The following is a 22931-nucleotide window of genomic DNA, read 5'->3' on the forward strand; positions in this document are numbered from 1 at the left end:
ATACTAAATACGCAAAAAACTCTCTTCACGCGAGAATGGAATGTCTCATTAAAAAAAAACATCCATACTTTCATGCATACAGTCGTAAGTGCGTGTGCGCATATTTAATGCACTTTTCTTATCCAATGAAAGTTTCTATACGATGCTCCGACGCGTTTACATATTTCATGAAACTGCAAGCGGATCCCTTAAGGAGTCACTTCTGAGGGAATACGTTATATATATATAACGGATCGTCGTCGTCATCATGTCTTGAAAGGCCCCGCTGAAATTACATTTAATATTTCGAGTCAAGTGCAGGCGCTGCTGTATCATATCACTCTCTCAAGTTTCACCGATGCCCTTTTGGCATCGTGATACGGCCGGGATATATACTCCTTTTTCGCTCCTACCTCTACTGATATTCTCTCTCTCTTACTGCCGCGTTCTCACTCCCACTACTTTACTCATCCAATTTCGTCACACGATCCGTAAACCCCCTATACCCTACCCACCCGGCGCCTACCACTTAGATGCATAGCCCCATCTCTCTCGGCTAAAGGTAAAGAGATTTTAGTCGGAAGAGATTTTACTTCTAACTCCGATCATAATGATACTTGATCTACACTTGTGTATACGTTTTTCCAGGAAACTTCTTTTTGAGCCTTAAAAATAGGCATGAATAGGAAAAACCATGGCTTTTTCAGAGTTTGCAAACTTTCTATTCGACATTCACGGGTCATTCGTAGTCTCTCTATACGCCGTCTCACAAAACATTTGTTTACGGTTGCGTGGATGCGCATGCGGACAAAGTGCCGAACCACCTACGTGATATTGAAAAAGTATATGTTCGGCTGGCCTTGTTGAAAATATACAAACGAAAGTAGAAGGCAAAAAAAGAAAAAGAAATCATCCCGAGGCAAGAACCCTTTTACTCGAAAAACTCAATTCTCTGTTCTATCGTGATATTAGTTTCTGCGCTATCTCTTTTTCTATAATTTCACTCTTTCTATCTCTGTCTGTGTTTTATTTTTTTACTCCTAATTTGAGGGGAAAAATCATTAGCTACATTTTCCATACTTTACGTATAATAGAAGTGGAATTTTCAAATGTTCACCGGTAAAAGTCACGCGTGTCAAGTATATATAAGGAGAGTAAAGTTTTCTCTCTTCTTACTCGTGTCAAATATCGATTCCATCCGTCGCGCATAGAATCGATAATCGTGTCAGTAGTAGTTGCTCAACTTTTCTTTTCTCTCTCTCTTTCTTTATGCAAATGCTTTTCCAATCCCACGAAAACTTGGTTGCGCGTGGCAAGATGTTGGATAGAAATCTCGTCTCTCTCTTTCTCTCTCTTTCATTTTTCTTTGATTCGACGCGTTGAGTTTCGAGCTTTTCTTACTATCTAGACCGCTGCACCGACCGTCTACATGCTTGTTGGTGACGATGAGAACAAAGAGAAGCAAAGTTGCTCGTGAGCAATAAAAAAGTCTTGCCACGCGCATCATCGTTGTACGATCTTTAACTTTTCGAAGTAGCTTCAAACTTTATTGAAAGACTTGATTGAAGATTCGTAAAATTGGCTTTTGCTTGTTGATGCTGTTTTTTTTGTTTCATAAAAACGTCTATTGAAATTCGTCGGTGTATTCTCATCGGTGTATAAGATATTCGCGAGATACATTTTTTACGTCCCTAGCATCAAAATTTTCACGAAATTTTACATGCATCTTACATCCGGAGAAATATTTAAAATAACTGAAAACTGTGCGTACGAGCAATGAAGGCCCCATTGTTGCACCAAATCTTTGTGTTTACGGTAAACCATGCAAAATATTCCACCTTTCCAAACATTATTTATGTTTCTTTTCAATATATAAATATGAAAAAGTATTAGAATCATTATATAAGTGATCCACAAGACAGAATCGTTATGTAATTTACTTTTAAAACTTTCGAGTAGACACCCTTATTGTTTTTTACCCTTCAACTCCATTATTTTTGTTGTTGCTTTGGTATACTTCGTTGGCACGACATTTTTCCTTTGCAGTCATAGATCTATTATTCAAAGCTTGAAAGCTCTAGTGCATAAAAGCTTAAGTCTGTACGCCACAATTCGCTGATATAGTATTAATGTTGTACAGCGCTTTTGAAAATCACGTATGTACTTTGATACAAAGCCAAAGTAGAAGCCGAAAGATATGCAATAGCCACAGCTACTTTGGCACGACGAACGTTTTTATCCAATTATTTTTAAACGCGTAAGCGGCGGGGATCGTTAATTTTCACGCGTGGCACAACAACGGGAACAAAAGGGAGAGGGCAAAAGATACGCGTGAATCTTGCTCGCAACGGCGTGAGGATTAGCCAGAGAGCCATTGATTCCTGGTCCAAGCAGTATGGCTTCTTGCACGATTGATGGTCAATTCCAGAATTAAAACGAGTTTGCTTTGTTTACGACCTTATTTATGGTTGGCGTAAGCGCACAGGTACATTCGCACTGTTTAATCAGCGAGATATTGCAATTACCGTCTAAGTCTATAGATATCTCATTTTTCGTTTGACTTATTATTCTTGTGGCAATATTTTTTTGATACGTTTGAAAAAAAAATTATTTTTCGTGCGTGAAATCCTCCAAACTATAAGCTGCATTAAGACGAGAAATCACAAGTCTTGCTGCTAGTTTTGTGGTATTCTTATATATAAAAATAAACAAAGGAAAGATCTGCGTCGGAAAGCTGCTTATAAATTTGAAAACGTGGAGAGAAAATCTCATCTGCACTGTCATACAGTATAGATAATCCTTTCTACCAAAAGTTTGTTCATAATTCAACGAGTGCGGCTTTCATGCGTCGCCGGCAAAATAGTTGCGAAAATTCATTCGACCAAATTCACACCTTCAATCAACTGTTACAACATTTCAGCATACAGAATATGAAAAATGTGATCTCCAGAACTGTTATATGCAGCCCAGATATATACATACAGAAAGTGAGAGAGAGAGTGTGTGTGTCTGTGTGTATATAGCACACAATAACACATACGCACACATGCACGTGCTGGCTGCGACAGTCATCGGAGATTTGCGTGTGCGAATCATGCGCATCGCATCGCGTGGTCGCGTCAGTCAAATGTCAAGCAGATTCCCCCAAGACCTGTTGTCGTAATTAAGTGACGCCATTATTCGGTCATCATCTGCGTACTGTGCCTGTATATTTGCAGATGTATGGTATGGGTCCGTTATACATTTTGTGCCTACGTAGATATTCAATTTATCATGCGCCTATAAATGCGGCAAGCTGCGCAGTGGAATATGCATTATTCCTATTTTTGAGCAGCCTAAACCTTGATGCAAATCATAAGTGTTATGATTATGCGGTATTTAGCTGCTTAAAATGTTCGTCTTACAAGTTGAAACCCATCTACGCTCATCGCATTCGCGAGCAAATTAGCTCACGGCACAGAGCTATAAACCTCCTCTAAATTTATCGATGATCGATTTACATGTATTACTTATGTATGCATGTACATATAACAGCGTGTGTTTGCTTAAATGGCAAACTATACAAACACACAGGCTTCGCCAATTCACGTCTCGTCTTTGCCGAGCGTATTACAAGCTTTTGACTTTGTGCGTCGGTGCAACAAAGTTTTCGCCTTTCATTTACGAGTGCTGCCGCTCATGCCGCATAGTAGTGGCAGTCGTCTGTTTTCGCTGTGTTTAGAGTTTACTCTGCACCTCGGCGTGTCTTTGCATCGGGAGCGATGTTGACACGCGACGTGGTTATGTCATCTATTCAATAGCAATGTAGTCTTTTAGAACGTGAATGCCAAAAAGATATGCCTATAAGCAACAAGATGCACCACTTGCTTTGGATTGTTAATTCGTTCCAAGTGCGTTAGAATAATTGGTTTGGGAAATTTACGGATATTGAGAGGGGGTTCAAGATAAATGTCGTCGATTCAATGACTAAAAAGCACAAGAAGCCTCCGCTTATTGGTTATAACTCAAACTGTTAATTGATTCGACTTATAAACGGCCAATATCCGACCCGAGGTATATCTCATACCGAAGCTCGCTTAAAATTCAAACTTGAGCTCGGCATTGCCACGACGTGTCAAAGAAAACGATGACGTGCTTCTATAGATGAATAAAAAATAAAAAAAATTACCAAGAGAAGCTACGCGACACCGAGCGGTGCAGCGTACTTATATATACATTTACCCGAGTAATCGCTTGAAAAGTAAAAAGAACAAGACTCTCGGAGAATAGTAGCTATACCTTCCTCGCGCGCGCGCACGAAAGAGAGGGAGAGAACGGAATTGAATCGAGAATGCGGTCTTAATTAACTGTAAGACGTCTCTCTGAGTAGAAAAGCGTTTCGATTCACTCCTTGCTCTCTCGCGCATCGATTGCAGGACTTTGAGTAGAAAGAGCCAAAAAAGAGAGAAAGAGAGAGAGAGAGACACCTCTGACTAAAATCTAAAGTCTTCTCATAAAAGTTATTAAAGTTTTGGCTGCATGAGCAAAACTTTGATATCGTTAACGCAAGGAAGAGCGATGTAAGATTTTCTGCTCGCATGACTTATATATCCAATAATAATGAGAAAAATACGATTCTGATTGTTTTTTTATAATAGCAAAACAGATATATATTTATATATTTATTCACTAAAACAAAGTCAATGAATGATTCGAGAGCTACGCGTTATGTAGTATGTATGCAAAAGGGATAATATAAGAACAAGAGAGCCGCTATCCATGAACACGAAAAGCGGATCAGGCCAATGATGTATAGCTTTTAGCGCGAGCTTCGGCGCATCAGTGACTCGATTGCCAACGAAGGGGGCAGTGGCGAACTATCCACGCGCTATATCATTCGGGCTATATATAGCCAGCTCGGGTTGCGACTGTAATTCAATTTTCGCATGTACATTATCGTTCTGCACTGCTACTGGCGTCGCACTGCAACGTTGTACTCAGGCCTCTACGAGCTGCAACTACGTGTTTTAGAGTGAGAGCCACGGGAAAATTTTGAAAGCCAAATGCGAGATCATTTGCTTCATACATCACGAGCTTGAAAATGGATTTGCGATGAAAGCTTTGCATCGACGCCCTTCTTTGGTCTTTCTCGCCCTCATCATCGAGGCAACTGCTTCACCCTCTGCATAAATTGATCTATATCACTAGGCAACTATTTCTAACCTCCCTCTTGAGTACACATATATATGATATGTATATCCTGAAAAACTTTTTCCCCTAAATTAGACCCTATCGAAATGCGCGCAGATATACGAGTATAGAGCGGATAAAAACACTTGACGACTCATCATGCTGGCGAATGAATTTTTGAGCGTGTGCACGCAGTTCGCAACCAAACTCTCGAGACTTCATTCAAGCTCGCTGCAGGCCAAAGGAGAGATGGAGGGTTACAAAAAAAGGTTTAATATAAAGAGGCACACGCGAAGGCTCATTAGCAGTAGACCCTGTGAGACGGAACAATCGAGTCTGGGACCTTTTCCACGTGGCTTGCACGTATAGAAGGTCGTCTCTCTTGGGGAAAAAGGCAAGAACGCAGATAAATGAAAAACAGCCTGTCGAGGGTGAATGAGGGCCGCGCCCGCGTACACATAGACAAGCCAGATGAGAGTAATAATGTAAGATGTGCAGCGCTTATATACAATACACATGTACGCGTACACTGCAACTCGGTGCGTATGGCTGTATATATAGTGCTATACACAGAGCTCTACCTTTGAAGCTTTAATGGACACACGTTACTCTTTTGCGCGCACGCGAGAGAGAAAGAGAGAGAAAGCCAAGCGGCCGCATATTACTTAGAAGGGATAGCACTTTTTTTGCCCCTGGGCACTGTTTTAATTCTCACCCTGGGCTCTGCTAAATTGAACACTCTTGCCTGCTACTTCTTCTTCATCTTCTCTCCTCCTCTTTTTTTTCGCGCACGTTCGCCAAAGTGTCGGGAGTGATGTATGTTTTTTGTTCATTTTTCGTGACTGATCGACACTACCCATGTACGCGTTTGACGAGCTCCTCGGTCAGCTCACTCGTGTATACATAAAAAAGTATTGAATTCTCGTAAAGAGAAAACTATTGAAATTACGACTTGTTAAGAAGTTTTATACCCATTCGCGCAGTCTCGCGCGCTGATGTAATTTTCAACTCGTCAGCTTCAGCAAAAGTTAATTAGAACAATACTGCGGATTCAAAGGGTGTACATTTTATTAAATAATTAAACTAAAGATAAATTCGGTAAAGTAATTAAAACATATCTCTTGAGATTGCATTTTTACCTCGACTAGGATGCAGCAGCTGCCTACACGTACTTGTAAATAGCTGCTGACGTACTTCGAAGTTAAAATAAAGTTTGAAAATGTATACGTTCTAGTTGTAATTCATTCAGGTCAATTCTAAATGAAAAGGAACAAGAAAGTTACAACATAATGGGGGTGACAAATGTTTTTTTTTCTTCCCAGCTACGAAGGACTTTCGTTGTGAGCACAATTATTTTTCAAGCTCCCCACCGCTTACACCGCGTGCTTTATTCCATCGTCATCGAGAGAAAAGGGTTCGCGTCTTGCGAGCGTAGCCAAAAAGTCTTGTATATATAACCGCATCCTTCCCGCATCTTCTCGTATATAAAACGTACAGTTGCTGCCTCAAAAGCTTTCTCTCTTATACTGCAGCGGCAATTGCTAGAGTCGAGCTTTTTCCGGTACCTAAAGCACAGCTCGCTAGATTTGTCCAACAAGATTAAAGGGGTAGGATGAGGTAACCACTAAGAAGGAGAGAGAAAGGAAGCTCGAGATCGTCTATCTCTCTCTCTCGTAGTGTGCAATGCTACTACCGTAAATCTTATAGGTTGGAGAAGCTAACGAAGCAGCTCGAGATAAGTGATCGTGCATTGCAGCGCCTCGCGAGCAGCAACATTCGAGCCAAGCTAAACAATCAACTCTGTTTTTGCATTTTTGTTGCATGACTTTTTTTATATTCATCAATAATTATGCAATATTTATCTGGAAAGCTTCGTGTTCAACGACTGAAACATGTCTTATTTGATGATTACCACGTAGAGCAGTACGGACGATAGCTCTATACGTGAATAATAATGATAATAATAATAATAATAATAATAATAGTAATACAAATATACATTCAAGTGTGCGGCGCATAAACTTTAAATGAGCTCTCGTCGAGTTTAACGGACAAAGTTCCGCACAACACAGCATTCTTGACATTTTGTTGTTATGACTTTTTTGCGTAAAACGTTTACGCTGGCATTCTTATTATTTTTCAAATAGCTAAAAGCTTTTTTCCGATACACTTCATTCGGAAGAACGGCTGGGCCAGCAGCAGCAACTCATATATAATCCTTTCATCGTATACTTCCGCATCGGCGGCACGTTTTGTATTTTGAAATTAATTAAGTAGTCAATTTTTTTTGTACCTTTCTTCATCTTCCTCTCGATCGATCGATATCCCGCGTCCAAGGTTTTAACTCGACGTTTTTTTATGAGCGAATAAATAACGGCTTCGAGCCGTTTGAACGCTACTCATTAGTCAAGAGAGACTCGGCTTCTCTACCACCACTGCAGATATAACAAATGATTGGATTTTTCTTTGTCTGCATTGATTTTAATTTGCAATTTAAAAAAAAAAACCAACAAAGAAACTGCCATCTGCATCAACCTTGTTGATTTTTAACAGTTTGCATAAAAAAAATTTGTGAATTGCAAAATTTGTGAAGCAGGTGCATTAATTATTATTTTTGTACGCCGGACGAAACTAAAACCATATTTTCAGTGGAAAAAATAAATGTGTCTGTCATACTAAACTTGTAATTGAAATGTAATGTTGAGACAAAATTATATTGTAAAGAAAAATATCGTAGGCAAAAGAAAAATATTAAATTTAATGTTTTTTTTATTTATGAATATTTGTAAAATGCAGCATTTAAAAACTAAGTTGATCGGACCCATAGATTGATCTGCATGAACAAGTGAACAGATTTTTTTTCATCTTACGAAATTTCTATTATAAAGTGATTCGTAGAAGGAGACATATTTATTTGATTACGTCGCTCAAGGTTCTGACCGCAATTAAAGTTCTGAAAAATATACTCCGCTTGGGTGTTACAGCTCACATAGTTTGCTCTGATTATTATGACAAAAATATAGGAACAAAAACATGATTTGCCAGAAAACTCGAAAAAAGGAAATATTTTAAATGTAAAGTATACGAAAAGGGCTCATGGTATGAGCTGTATCTCAGTGGAAAATTAAAATTTTGGAATTATATATCAGAACAATAAAAAAGAGAGAAAAGATCTTACTCAAAAAGGTAATAAAAATTTTTCAAATTTCAGTAAAGAAAAAGTTATGAAGCTGTCAGTGCAATTAATCACAATAAACATTTCTTTAAACTTTTTCACTCACTTTTTACATCAAATGTTAAATTTCATTAAATGGTGATTAAAAATGAAGTAGTACTGTAATATTATGTGTGTGAACATTAAATTATTTTCATTACATAATTCCAGAAAATAAATATTTGTTTCGTGGGCTAGAAATTTTTTAATTCTCACATCGGAAAAGCCGTAGCCGCCGGCACTATACCGCTGCGTGGTTACTCCACTTTACACGGAATAGCGGCTGAAGTAGCTTAGCGCAATATTTGCGTGGCGTACTAGGGCGTGGCAGAGACGCAAACTTTTCGAGACTCTCGCTGTGCGTTTTACCTGCATTTATATATGTCCAGCCAGCCTTTCTTTTACCAGGTAACCCTGTTTTAGCTGATTCTTGTGCGCTTTTCATTTATTTAGTTACTTTTTTTTTTTATTAACTCATTAATTATTCCATCTTTGAAAAAATGTATTTATTTTGGTCTTATAAAAAAGCTTTCAAGTTATGACTGATGGTAATTCTTCAGGCACATGAAATACATTTGAACAATATTTTTTGTTTCTCTTTTGCCTGCATCCTTCCTCCTTTTTTTACATCGGAAATGTTGGTCCTATGAACCAAATTAACTCTTATTCTATCTGATTCACAGTTAAGACGAGTGTCTTAGTTGAATTTTTTGGACGGTAATATACGCAAGTAGACGAACGTGTACATGCCTTCCATATATTTTGAATAACGTGCTCTTATCAAACGAGGGGTTATATACATTTGAAGACAATCATCTTTGTTTTTCACTGCCTGTAATTTCTAGCCCTGTAAAGGGCGTGTCCAAGTTATGAGCCTCGAAGGATTAATTCAGCCGATTGCGCTTTTTGCCATTAGCATTTAGAAGGAGTAAAGGAAACAGGTACCACTGTTCAAGTCGCGCGTTATAAATCCATTTGATTACTTTTGCCTCTCCGAGTGAAATCATTACGCACAAGGCAGAGTTAATTATACATATTTGCAAGACGCCAAATCCAAAAACGTACGTTGCAACTAATTCGTAAGCACTTTATCAAAATCTTCTGCGCAAACATACGATGACTTGCGAATATAAGGCGATTTATGAGGCTTAGTCGAGTCCTCTCACGGCCAAACAAACACGACTTCGGCATTAGTCATTACAAATCCCCGTCAATTACGCTCGGCCTCCCCCATCTTTAGGCCTCTTCGACACGTTTTCAGCCTTTCCGTGAAAATTCAAGACGCTCTGGCTGACACGTGACACTCTTCTTTCAGTGGGCTAAGAATATTGCCTCGAGTCTTGTCGTCGCTCCTTCTCAAAATCGTTTGATAAACGAGCCATTGGATTTTATCGCTAGCGTGCCTGCGCGGAAAAAAGTAATTCCGCTCGCGTCATTGCAACTGTGCGTGGTGCGCACACAAAAAAAGTGAGCCAAAGATGTTAGAGCAGTGCCAATAATTCAAAAAGTCCTCGTTACTTCTATACATGCATACATGCATAAAAGATATCTCTCGCGCTTAATTCAAATATTATTATTATTCAAAGGGCTATATTAAGCGAAATGAATAATGAATATACATAAAAGGGGGAACGTAAACAGCGCTAACAATTTCATTAGAATGTACAGGCAAAAGGAGCCCGCAGGTCTTTCGTGATGGCAGTCAAAATAAAATATGATAAGTAAGCTTGTGCAGTTATATGCAGGGTGCAGACGGCTCCCTCCTTCACCTAGCCTGCACACTTTCGCACACCCACACACGTACGCACACAATAAAATGAAATTCATGAGGCCTGTAATTAAGTACCGAGCGTTAATCTTGCTAATTTTGAGTTCAGCTAACCGTGCATGGTTATACAGTTTAACCCTTGCGGGTAGCGTTTGTATGTAGGTATGCATAAAGCGTAGAGTCCTCGAAAAACCACGAGCGGCTGCGGCAGTACCCCAGCTACGGCCACGACATCGATTATAAACGTATCCGTAAAGCTGCAGCGCGAAGGCGCACAAACATCATGCACACTTATAAAAATGTCGTCATTAAATGTCAACGCTCTAGCGACCTCAAAAAGACTATGTGACTTAGTACGTACCCCATTGCGTCATTTAGTAAATCGGTTTCTGCATTTATATACATTTGAAAATATAAAAGACAAAAACATGTTCTTAATCCGTAGTTGCTCGTTTCATTGGATTAATTTTCCCCAGCAAACAATATCTCTATTGTAGTGAAAAGTAAACTTGACGCGCTCGCGCTCCATTTCGCGCATATAAATAGTCCCAATACTGATGCACTCGCGAGGTATATGTAAAAGCTCAACAAGGAACGAGTAATGAAGTATTTTCTTATCGACTTGAGATCGTGCTGCGCTAGTCGCGCGCAAAACATGAAAGCTACCGGTGTTCGCCCACGCTTAATTAATAATCCAGTCCTGTAATACTTATACCTTGTTCTCGCGCTTTTTCCTTCTGTCCGTATTTACGGCTATAGGAAACTCGATTCTCATTTTGCTGGCTTTGATCTTGAAAATCTCGGGGGAAATATTTTTAATTATGTATATTACACAGACGTGTTTAATCATTGCTCTTCGCCAGCTCTCATTTCGCTCAATTTTTTACTGCTCTTCGAATAGCATTTGAGCTTCCCGATGTATAATCGAATTTGAATACTTTATTGTTTTTACCAGGAAAAGAGAGATGAGAGTTGAGCGCATGGAGTTGCAAATGAAATATTTCGTGATTCGGAAAAGGAGAATCTATGTGACTGACAGCCAAATTTCCATTTGATAGCTATTAAGTCTCGTTGAAATTCAAATAAATTCTCAAGATAGAGTAGCTACTACTGCTGCTCACTGCTATGAGGAACAACGTCTTTGAAAAGTCGGTAAATTTCACGCTTTTCCTCTGTGCAACATTCGATGTATACACATATATATTATATATATATACATGCTTTCACGCGCGAATAACTCATCCAGAACTTGCGCTCATTTCCATCATATTTTGTTACACACTCTCTTTCTCTATCTCTCTGTCTCTATTTCTCTCTCACTGAATTAATTTAAAATTAAATTTAAAAAATAGCGAATAGCAAGCAAGTAAATTCCGTGAGTTCAATTTTACAGTTTTTGACCATAATCAATGAGTGTATCGAACGCGATTGAAAATTTCCTTGATATTTTCTTTGATTAATTACAATTCACCTCATTTTCCCCCTTTTTATTGATGAAGTAGAAAGTAATGTGATGATATGGAACTTATTTTTCATACCAGCGGCCAGAACTACTTCCTTGACGGTGCACAAAGCGGGAAAGGCGATTTTCGAGATACTGAGTATGAAAAATATCATATAGGCCTATGCCGAGAAAAAAGAAAGCCCCAAAGCACGTGTTAATCGGCTTCAGCCACTAATTACACTTACCCTTTGGTTGGACTTATAAGCATGCAATAGAAAAATGAAAAACTCAAGATGATGCTTGTATTCATTACCCTTCATTTCATCACAAGTCGCTTTATCATTAAGAGCAAATATGAACCACGAGCAATCCCCTATTTTTCCAACCTAAAAAAATTCTCGTAATAGTGTAATTCTTAGCAAACAGCGCTGTCGGTACCTTACAAAATATGCAAACATGACGCACAGAGGCAAAAATAAACCAATCCTAGCATCATAAAAAATTTTTTTTGCTGAATTTAGGACTTGCAACGCACTCCTTTTAAATCAGCTTGAAAAAATAAAGGGAATATTCGAAAATAAAATTTTCGACTCTTTTTAAAAGTGCCATAAAAATTAGGGTTCATATTTTAAAAATAGATTTTTCGTTGGTTTTAGTTTCGAGGTCAAATTCAAGGTCCCCGCTGGATTTCTTGTCAAAAAATATGTCGAAATATAATAGTTTTGATTTTTTATTACGCTTACTCTGCGTATAACTTCTCAAGAAGGCTCTTTTGATACAAGTCTTTGTACGGTGCAAGCTCTCATTATTCTCCCTCAGTGATTCTTTTTCTAAATACTAATGTACAGTTTCTAGCCATTTAGAGAAATCTAATACGACGAAGCCGTTGCTGCTCTTTTAGTGTGCGTGATCTTGCGTCTCTTTACCTAAGCCTACAAACGAAGAAGGTGCAGTCCTTACTCGTCACTACCCACCGAGCTTTGAAATATATTTACATCTATACACATCCTTTCGCAGCTTGCTCGCTCGTCATCGTCGTTGTACGCGTTGAATGTTTCGTACGAGATAATTGCGTGCTGACGTGAATCCTGATTTATTTCCACGAAGCTAGAGCGGCATCGCGAGCGGCATATAAATCAGAGAAGCTCGAGCGTTATTAAATCTTTCTCTCTCTGTCTCTGTCTAGCTACATCTTTGTTGAAGTCCTCTCCGTCGCCACTACCGTCGGTTTGTATGTATGTGTGTGCGTGTATGTGTGTATTCGCCGAGTCTCTATGTACACGACTACAATGACGACGACGAACGAGCTGGTGTGTAACGCAAGAAATTGTCTGGAAAAAAACCAGCTCTCTGTCAGTCGAGCTTGCGTGAGCTACGCTTTATGCTCCTAGAGTCCGCTCTATATACTTTTTTTTCTTCGCGGTATATATTATAGCCTCGGCGTGAGAATTATATCTTCTTTGGCCGGTTTCCAAATTAGTTTCGTCGTTAAGACGTGCTGAAGGAATTCACCACGCGGCCAGCATCTTTACGTGTTTGCATGCTCACTGATGAATTCGAGCTGCAAATCAAGTAAAAATATCAACTCATGACTCCGCCGTAGAATGGTACATTCAAAAATACTCCAGTACTCGATTTTTTCAAAATCTGTCCGGAAAGCTTGAATGATTTTTAAAACATTAGGGTTCCCAGATTCTGTGATACATCAAATGCTTCTCGTACTTCTTCCGTTTTTTTCTTCCGAGTTCAGTATCTATTTACGCAGCTTGCTTCAATTCTGCTTCAATTAGAGCTGTCGTTTGTTGCCGAACGTACAGCAGTATGTGCACTTTTTTTACCCACTGTCGAGACTTACTACTTTCTCCAAGAAGGAAGAAAATAGTAATTGGATCAATTCTAACTGGCTTGCTCTTCAGCGACCTTAAAATGTATAGTTCTAGGTTCTTCGCGTTGCGAAGTAAAAGTCAGGTGAAGAATATATACCCGCGTATCTATACCTGTATATCATTCTATTGCCTGGTTGCTACATATATATATGTATTTATAGAGAGGGTGAGAAGAAAAGGGTAGAGAGAAGCTGACAGAAACTAGTCTAGTGTCTTGATTGTATTTGCTATGAACTTGGACCCGGTGTGCGCTCCGGTGTATATGCAGGGGCACACAGAGGGCAGAGATGAATTGTCACGAGAGTGAGAGAGAGTGTAGAGCTTTTGTACAGTTAGAACTTTAGGATAAATACTCACTCGACGGTCTCCTCTCGCTCTGCCTCTTGGAGCTTCTTCTCCACATACATTTTACACACATTTTCCACTAAGATGTTGACTGAATGAAAAGTAATTAAAATCCATCAAGATAATGTGCATTTTGACTTTTTTTTTTTGTAGTTTATATCGAAACTTTTATTGTACTCAATTAAAATCGTTTATAGAAGAGATGGAATGAAGTTTCAAATAATTTTTTTAAGGGGTGGCAAAGCTTCGACACAAATGAAAATTTTCTATTTTGTCATTTTCTACTGGACATTATTCTAAGAATTTTGAGATGAATTTCCATTTCTTATTTTACAGGCTCTCAGGTAAGGTTTTCAAATATTTCAGTATAAAGTTTATAAAATATGATTAAAAAGAGTGTACTTTCATAATTTTACGGGCACATTAGGCTCTTGTCGATACGATTTTGTTTTGACAAAAAAAAACATTCATTGAATTGACCGATTCACCATTAACTGATGCATTACGAATAAAATTGATTCATTAAAATGTCAGGGACGAATCTTTTCTAGATTATATGGTTCTGTGCTTACGACCCCGGCTAGCGTTTCTCAGCGTAACTATAGAGACGATTGTAATCTGCCATTTATGAGAAATAATAGACAGGAAAATCAAGCACATTCGCGAGCAATTTAACTTCTCAGCACTTTATCGTAGGCTATATTATGTGTGCACCTCTCCTTTCTATGCATAGAGCCGTCATCGCTTTGCCCCGAGCAGCCGAAATGGTTTGCCCACGCGAAGAACTTTGCCGATCTGTTTACCGTGTATATAGAAGCGCGCGAGAATGAACGCGTACGCGCGCGCGTGGGAGAGAGAGAGAGAGAGTACAATTAGTCAAGTTTCTCACGTTGCTCCATAACTCATCTCTTACTCGAACTTCTGTATATTGCCGCGAGAGCATATAGCTACCATCTCGTTCTGCTATACTTCCTATACACAGCAGCAACGAGTTTGATATTGTTAATATCGCGTATCAGCCTCGCTTTCAGGAAAGAACAGAGCGAGACGTATTAATGATCAATACAGCGGCAAAACAGCGTATGCCTCTATACGATATTTATGGGGTACTCATTGTATTCCGTTGGCACAAAGCGAAAGAGGGAGAAAGAGTGAGAGAGACAGAGAGATTGGCCTGTAGCGGTTCTACAACATAGAGGCTTAGAATCAAGCTCATCGTTGTAAGCTAACGATAGATTTTCTATACAACCGCGCTGTAGCTCATTTCAATGGCAAATTGAAAAGTATGCATGCGGCAACTTTGCTGATAACGTATAATTTTTATCTGACAATGTGCTATAAGGCTATAATCCTTGTCTTGTTTTTTGTTAGTTGTTGTTATCTACGAGATCCTTTTAAAAAGCTTCGTACTCCCGCTCTAATTAATTTTCAATCAGCTAGCTGGTGTAAATTGAGTCATCATGCGTTGTTACAGCTAGAAGCGATATAAATTATTTGAAAACTTTTTGTATGAAAGGCTGGTCAGCTATTCTTAATAAAGATTCTCGTAAATTTACAATCTACACTTCGAACACTTACTTTTGCAGCTTAATACGTGCAAGCGAATTGTTAACGATTTCAAAACCTATGCAGTCCTCACCAACCATAGTAGTCTGAGAAATGATATTTGAATATTGGTAATTATTAGCTAGTGATATATTCAAAATTCGCCACTGTTTATTTTTCAAGACTATGCCACACCCCAGTAAGAAAGTTACATACAATTTTTGAAAAAATAAAAAATGTCAACTTTCATACATTGAAATTATACGTAAGTTTTTTCGAGAAAAAAAATTTTTTTCACTTTTTTTGCTCTAAAAAGTACTGTAACAATAAAAATAATCATTGTAGTCCAATATACAGCAGATTTAATTACCTTTATAATACAAAAAAAATTAATCTCAATATCTATAATAGTTTTTGAGATATCTTGGCGCCTGTCTCGAAAAACATGGTTTCGAAGAAGTACTGCGTGGCATAAGTTACTTAGCACAGTGCTATAAAATGTTGTACGATACTCGTGACATAGGGGACACTTTTCACAGTGTTACATATGCCTCTAGTATCGAAAAGTACCATTTCCGTCATATCTTGGTTAATATGCAAGATACTAGAAAAATAACTACACCAATCGATTCCTCATAAATTTTACATTTAAATGCACTATCAATTTAAAAAGTGTCAGTGTAAAATTGTTCAAGATAACGCAAAACAAATGCAAAATTTGTGTCTAGCTGACTTTTCACGAAAATCACTTGCTCCGGTCGATGCAATCACATGCGGGCTTGACCGGAATTTCAAAGTCATAAATAAAAATTGTAACATTTAAGATTAATAAATTATTATTCCAGAATTTTATGTTTTTTTACTCTTTTTTCCTTATTTTACATTGTTACGTACTTTATTTTTAAAAAAATTTCCGCTGGGGACATGACGTATTTATTATATAATAATCGCGAAAAATGTGTGACGGTAAGGATCGAGAAACACTTGCCAGCACTGAGAAAATTGCAAGACCTGGGGACCAGTCGCCAAAGGGCCAATGGACGCACGCATTGGCTGATCCCAAACATCAAGCGAGACAAAGAGAAGTAGACTGTTTGACACAACTAATGACCCGGCATGGCTAATTTAAACAACACAGACAGCGCTACAATCACAACCTCAGCGCCCTATGCCTGGTATACACCCCCGCTACCGAGAACGCGAAGCATGTGTTCTACCACTGCCCATGGTTCGATGATCAAAGAAAGAGAGACTTCAGGTTCTCTTCCACGAAGACATACGGCCTGAAAACATCATCGGACTCATTCGCGCGAACGAGTCAAAATGACGCGCAGTTGTCGATCCTTTACCCACTCAGTCGTGACAGGGCTTAGGGTCCAGAAGAAGATGACTGGTCGATGCAGTAAAAAGACGTTACACCAACGAAGCACCCGGGATGAGCACATTGTTCCAACCCTTTTCCTCGCGAAGTAATGCCTAACGGTATAGTCCCGCGAAGACATAAGGAAAAAGTAAAAGATGGATACTTACATACACTATGTATAATTCATATCCATGTTACATTTCCACAATTAATATAAACCTTTAAAGCAAAATAAATAGATCTATATAAAAAAAGATACACATAAACAGAGTTCCCTCGATGAAGAAGCAAAATATCTTAGGCATACTTTAAAAATATGCTAGGTACATAATTTATGGATATTATCAATTACGTTACATAATTTATTTTTACGAATATTCATTTATTTAAATCATACTCATTAAATAAACAAATTGATTTTTCACTCAAACTTATTGTTTTACTATATTCTTAGAGAAATGAAAATCCTTCATCTCGGCATTTACACTCAATTTTAAGGTCAAGAGATTTTATTCAAACCTTATTTTACCTGAGTAAGCACGAGTCCTTATCGTCTCTCAGTCATAAGTCTGAATTCAGTGGTTACACATTTTCACTGACCACAAGTGGTATTTCACTAACGGGTGCGCTGCTAAACTCGACCGACTATTCCACATTGCAATCCAAGCAAAAAAAACGGCTTTTCGCCGTCTTGTCAGAGGACAAGAACGCAAATCAGCATTTTTCTAAGCTTTTCGGCCAAAGTTGCTAACATGCGTTAGCACGCGACTTTTTCCTAATTGAATGAATTTACACATATTTGGCAAGGATAATTTGAATAAGTGGACTCTACTCCAAGCACGATTAGAACATAATTTCTAAAACTAAAAATGCAAATTAATGTCTGCAAATGTGAGTGTAAATTTTCGAGCAAGCTTCGACTACAAAATGAAATTATGCTGTTCGAACGTCGAAGTAAAACGTAAACAATGCACGAAGGAGCCCGGATATAAAACGACGTCACCATCTCGTTCTATTAGCGTAAAATATTTCATTCTCATCATTATTAAAACATCGACTTGAAAGCAAGAGAGAAAAGAATTCATGTTTATAAATCGTGTACTGTTGAAAAATTCAAATAATCGAAGATTCAAGTAAAAATATACAGTTTATATTCGGAAAAACTGAAAAAAAATAGAATTAAAAATTTTAAATAATTTCAAGCTGTTTCCTACAGAATATGTTCTCAAAAAATTTCGTGATTATTTTCCAAGTTCCATTCACTTTCCCATTTTTGAGGTAATTTCAAGCCGTTGAAAATAATATTATGAAAAATATTTTGTAAAACAGCTAAAAAATAATAAATTTTCATACAGCCTTTAGCAGCCTCTTAGTTATAAAAGCTGGAAACAGTCGCAGCAGTTCACAAACATAATATCTATAAAAGTATTTTAATCCTTGACGTGTACGGATCCTTTTATGTATTATATATACATTTTTTCCCTGCTTCGTTTGGAAAAAGCACGTATTCCATCTCTCGCTTCTTCAAAGCTGGCTGCGCGATGAGAAAGTGAAGATAGATATCCCGTAAAGCAGCTGGAAGGAAGAAAGAGAGACGACCCCAATTGCAAAAAGTAGCGATGGTAAAAGCCAGAGAGTAAGAGAGAGAAGGAAAGAGAGTAAAGATGTTCTCTGCTGCTGCAGCTTCTTGTGAAACTAAGAACCTGGAATGATTAATGAAGACGAGCCGAAGATCTCCCAAAGCTCCGACTGCGCTGGCAGTGCACATTTTTCGAATTAAATTTTGTTATATCCTTACCGAATACGTGTGTGCGTACGTTACTGTTCAAAGAGTCAACTGCTACGAATATGTAGGGTTAATGGCGTTAATATTGCATCCTAGGACAAACTGAGAGATAAATTACTTAACTTGCGTGATGTACAAAAGTAAATAATAACAATTTTCAAGTCTATAATTTTAAAAAAAATAAAAGAAACATCTATTTTCATCAAAAATTGAACGGTTTGATATTTTATCAGGTAGGATTGGTGCAAGGGAAACTACATACATGCCTGTAAAGCAAGAAGTATGACAGATGAGGGGTTTGGTCGCTTAACGAGTGTTTAACAAGAAGTACAACGCAACGAGCAAACAACAACAGCACGGTACAAGTACAAAAAGATCTCTAAATGAAGTGTGAAAACATTCTCAAGTAGAAAGATGCTCTTAAATATGACATTCTCATGTGCTTATGAGATTAGAGTCGATTATTCCGCATTCATTTATATCTTTAAAAAGTTCGTTTCAATGCTTTCGAGAACTTTCGTATATAATTACTCAATTTTCGGAATTATATATGGAGAGAAAAATTTCACAAAAAATAGTACACGATGGACGCTGGGAATGTACTCTGTGGTAGTTATATATTGTACGTGGTGAAAATTTGGTGGAAATCAGTTGAGTAGTTTTCAAAAATTTATCAATATGGATCGATGAACGTTATTTTGCGTAAACCGCGTTTTCAAAAGCCATTAAGCGCTATGCCAAAAACAGTAATAACTCTAATCCAAAAATCGCAACTTTGCCACGAATTTTAAGCTCTTGTATACTATAATAGTAACTAATTACGATGAAAGTTCAAGAAGTAACACTTTTTTGCACAGCGTAGTTTAGATGCGTTCAGGCCCTGATAGTTGGGCCAAAAACCCAGTACTTACCAGTACAAGTATTATACTATACTAACAATTATAAGCTCACATATAAGACCCTTTTTTCTGAATCTTTAAGTCACACTTTCTAATAGGGAATAGTGAGGTTAACACATGAATGTAGCGTGTGCTATGCAAGTGACAGACAAAGTTAGGCCAAGAGTAGCATGCTAAAAAAACCACTGCCAATATATTGCCAAGGGCTTCCTCATAAAAAAAATATTAGTGAACTGATCATATTAATTGTAATTCTTCAATTTGAACTAATGATAAGAGAATATGCTAAGGGTATATTCCACTCTTACAAGGAGACCATCTTAGCTTCGGGTCATGGATTTGGCCCAAACTTTATTTGGCCAAAACTTGCCTAGAAAGTTCAGTTTGATCTCATAGGCTTCTGGAAGAAGTACGACCCACATGCAATATTTAAATATTAATTATATGTACAAAAAACCCTTTATTGTAACCTAATGACTCAATAATTATTAAATCAAGTCCAAGCACATTGAAAACCCTTGGACTTGTACTTTTCCTTGTCCTGAATATACGTGGAAAAGTATGATACTCTAGCTCTATTGGCTCGCTGTCTAAATTCAAATAAACAAACTAATTAGAGCCATAGTATGCGCCATTACGCACTTGGGATGGTCTCCTTGTTAGTCTATATTGTCGTTGTCATTGTTTTATCTACACTTCCATCTTAGCCAAAAGGCCGAGAAGGCCAACACTCATACAGAAATTTATTAATAATTCAATGTAGTTTCCAAATATGTAAACCACCAAATTTTCCTACGACATCTGGTTCAAAATCTCATTTTCGAGCCTATCGCGTAGCTTCCTCTATGAGGAAGTAATTAAATTTAAATCGGCGATGCCAAGGCCTCATTTTTCACTTACGGAGTACCAAACTTAAACTCATTATAACTTTTTTTGTATTCTGAATTTCCAAAAACGGCTCTATTCACAAATAAATTTGATTCATGAATTAAACTTGATTCAAATCTTTCATGAGAAGTCCGCTTTGATCCACTTTAATCTCCTAGAGCCTAAAAAGCCTTAAAGAGCTGTAAGGTACACGTGAAGTTAACTTTTGGCTAATTTTAATACCTGGAGCATACTCAAAAAAACTGGAGACATTTAAATCATGAAAGATTTAAATCAAGTCTAATTCACGAATCAATTTGATTCGTGAATTAAAATAACCTTAATTCATAAATCCATTGGATTTATGATTTATGGGTTTTTTAATTAATTTTTTTACAACCCTAGTTTCGCGTACGTGAAAAAGTACACCCCCCCCCCTCCCCTCACCCAGGTGAGTTTTTTTAGTACCTAAGTTCGCGTACGCGACCGATTCTGAATAGATACATCAACTTAATAGACTCATTTTTATATTACAATCGAATTAAATAAAACGCGATGCATCCGAAAAGCTACAAAATTGTTATTTCATTTAAACAACAATTTTCTACTTTCAATCCTTCCAATTATCCTTAACTGATACTAAAAAGCTGTAACTAAGCTAATTTGTAGATAGTTTTTCTTATGTAAATTACAAGTCCTTATAGTAAAATGTACGAACAAGCATTAGTTTAATTTAATGTATAAAATGACGTGACGAAAATAGTAAGGTAGAAGCACAAGTACTTGCATTCTCTCCCTTTTTAAACGTTACACACGCCTATACAAGAAAGCTTCGGCACACATATAAACGTGTTTCATACAATTTTTACTCGAATTCGAGTCAGATATAGTAAAGAAATCTTGTGAAATCGAGCCGTTACCTTCTTTTTTCTACACAGAAAAATCCTCAAGCACAAAGTACAGTCGTAAAAACAGGAAACCCTTTTGCGCGTGTTAGGTGTATAACAAACGAATATAACACACTTGAATAGGTTGGTTTGATGCGCGGTATATAACAGCAACAACAGAGGTAACCCTTTATCGCTTTTCTTCAAATTTAACACCCGAGAGCGTGCCCGAGCTTTTTTTTACTACTTTGCCAATACTCCGAGAGATAGAACAGAAATAGAGAAAGAAAAAAGGAGAGAGGGAGATTGGCGTACAGACGAGCTTTTATCGCATTGCAAATACCAACGAAGAAGCCATACGTAGAGAAGTTTTATTTTTGTTTTTGTTCACATCGATGCAAAATTAACGTGATTTTAATAACGCCGGATCGAAACATTTTCTTATGATTTTATCAATTTTGTACATAAATAAGATAGATTTGTTATTGTATTTTACACTAATTTAGATATTAGCTGCAGACAAGTTTTCGATACCGTATTTTAATGAATTCAGATGAAAGTTGATTAATTTAAAAATTATTTTGAAACACGTACCAATGGGTGTTGCATATTATGTGTGTGTATGGATAAATCTCATGAGGTTTTAATAACTCTCAACTCAAAAACAGTCATGTTAATATTGTATGTAACTTTTGAAATAATACAGGCATATATAAAAATAAAATCCCATTATAAGTAACGTCAGACTAAACCCTACCTTTCCTGAAAAAAATCAGGTCAATTTTCCGATGGCACCCTTCGAGAGTATAAGATTCCGTAATGATACGTGTGTTTTAAATAAATTTAGAGATTTTCTATGAAATCCTATATTCCTGAAAGGCCTCATCGAGAATGGTCCTGATTTTTTGTAGAAAAGATTGGAATTGTGTCATAGAATCTAATAGTATTTTACTTTCAAGTATGATTGCGCATTATTTTAAAAGTTATCATTATTATAACATGACTATTTGAGTTGAGAGAATAATAAAGTTATTAGAGCTAGTCGTACGGTGAGAGACTTTCGGTAACTGGGTTTACCCTGTAATTACTCGATAGAAAGTAGTTGTATTTCTATTCGACTGTTATCATCTAATAACTTGATTGAGGGTACGTCAGGGTGTAAACATAAGTGAAACATCGAAAACTGCACGCGAACACTCACTCAATCACTTATATTTACATTAATTGAGATGCTGAGAGCCAGAATAACAAGGTAAACAATAAAGAGGGCGTCAGAAACTGTCTAAAGGCGATCCAGAGAATATGCGTCACCTAATCAAATCACACGAACAACACATTTTAGTTTCCCGTGTCACAGACGACGTCAATGTTGCTTCATCTCTACTATTTGCTGCTGTGACCATAGACTTTGCTATTGCCGTTGCTGTTGGGAAGTATCCATGCACACTTCCAATCGTTAGTGTACAATGAAACACGTCGTAGCTCCCGTTCGTTTAATGTTTACTTACCCAAACATACGCTCACATAGCTGCGAATCAAAGACGCTTCGAATTTGTGCTCTTCTCTCGAGACTTTATATCTCTATATACTTTACCGAAACTTGCGAGTTTTCAGCATATACAATAATTTAAAGTTCTATCGTCTCTCTTTATAAAAGATCTCTCGCAGATTATTTAGTTTTATCGACACCTAAACCACCAACGAGCAATGTTTATTGCGTGTACACTATCTATATACTTTTTCCTGATAACTTTTCACATTAAAGTATTTTTTTCGAAA

This window comes from Trichogramma pretiosum, unplaced genomic scaffold (genome assembly GCF_000599845.2).
Source record: "Trichogramma pretiosum strain Unisexual culture from Peru unplaced genomic scaffold, Tpre_2.0 scaffold84, whole genome shotgun sequence".
Classification (NCBI taxonomy): domain Eukaryota; kingdom Metazoa; phylum Arthropoda; class Insecta; order Hymenoptera; family Trichogrammatidae; genus Trichogramma; species Trichogramma pretiosum.